Source organism: Dendrobium catenatum, unplaced genomic scaffold (assembly GCF_001605985.2).
Source record: "Dendrobium catenatum unplaced genomic scaffold, ASM160598v2 fragScaff_scaffold_370, whole genome shotgun sequence".
Lineage (NCBI taxonomy): Eukaryota > Viridiplantae > Streptophyta > Magnoliopsida > Asparagales > Orchidaceae > Dendrobium > Dendrobium catenatum.
Window position 1 is genome coordinate 4030069 of NW_021318832.1, and position 1440 is coordinate 4031508.

General features: G+C 36.9%; 1 non-coding gene across 1 annotated transcript; it reads right to left on the reverse strand.

The window, feature by feature from the left end:
- Positions 1–959: 959 nt before the first annotated feature.
- LOC114579402 lies at positions 960–1067 on the reverse strand. The gene has a single exon (XR_003700344.1). It is a non-coding gene; the product is annotated as a small nucleolar RNA R71 (small nucleolar RNA).
- Between the last annotated feature and the right edge of the window lie 373 nt (positions 1068–1440).

Sequence of the window (1440 nt, forward strand, 5' to 3'; positions counted from 1 at the left end):
CAAAGCCCTCTGTTAGCTAAGGTGGATTTAAATTTGTCCCCTTAGACAAACATTCAACCTCGGTCTACAAGGTCCCCTTGGACGAAGCAACCCATGGCTGCTGACAAGGATCCTTCTGTCATGTTGGGTCGACTACCTCCTCTGACTAAGTAGACCAGGGACCACGATGGCCCGGGACGACGGAACCATGGGATCTTGATCGGGTCCATCATCCATTCTCCCACCATCCGCTTTAAGTGAACGATAGTGAAATTTCTATTTTAAATATCAAACTTCCAAACATCCAAACTTTCTAAATTCCCAAATTCTTCAACTATTTCCAAACCCAAACCCATGCTGCTACTATATACAAGATGCACGTATTAACTACGTATCTGATCGATGACTAGCCTTAATCGAAAGTTCTCTCTCGTTAGTGGGAGGGGTAATTAACTATAGGGGCTTGCGCCTAAAGGAAACCAGAACTCAGATCATAAAGTCCTCGCAAAATGAGGGCAAAATCTCTGGGTAGTGTCTTATCTACAAACCCATTTGCCTTCCAAAATTTACCTCGGAACTTAGCTCGTTAAAACTCCCTCGCCGAATAAGAGAAGAGCGCGCGGAGGCCGGGGCCGAATTTTCGGAGCCCACAGGAACCCATCATAGTACCAATATGCATACTATCGAGGTCAATAATTTTGAACTAAAACCTACCATAATTCAAATGGTTTAAAATTCTCAATTTGGGAGAACTCCTATTGAAGATCCCAGCTTACACTTAGCTAGTTCCTTAAAAATCTACATAACATTTAAGTATAATGGTGTTAGTGATGATGCTATTAGATTTAGATTGTGCCTTTTTTCTCTGAGCTCTCAAGGCTAAGATATAGTTGAACTCTTTACCTCCATGTTTTATAATCACTTGGAATGAGTTGGCACGTGAATATTTAGCTAAGTATTTTCTTCCTTAAAAAAATGTAAAACTTAGAAATGATATTACATATTTTGCTCAGTTTTAGGGGAGAATCAATTTATAAAAGTTGGGAGAGATTTAAGAAAATATTTAAAAAATTCCCTCACCATGATTTTTCCAATTGGTTAGTTATTCTGACATTTTACAATGAACTAGTAGGATCCTTTAAATCGATCTTAGATGTTGTAGTCAGAGGATATTTAATGTCTAAGTCATTTGAGAAAGCATATAAACTAATAGAGAAAATTGCTACAAATAATTTTCAGTGGTCTTGTTGATAAGGTGAATCCTAAGAGAGTAGCTAGAGTTTATAAATCAAATACTTTATCAATTTTTACTTCACAAGTGGTTGCAATTTTAAAGAAGTTGGATGCTAGTAGAGTTAACTCATGATCAATATCATTTATACAATAGGAAGGGCATAATATAATTTCTATGGATGATAATAGTGCTCCAGAGATTGAAAATATAAATTTGATTGGAAGGAA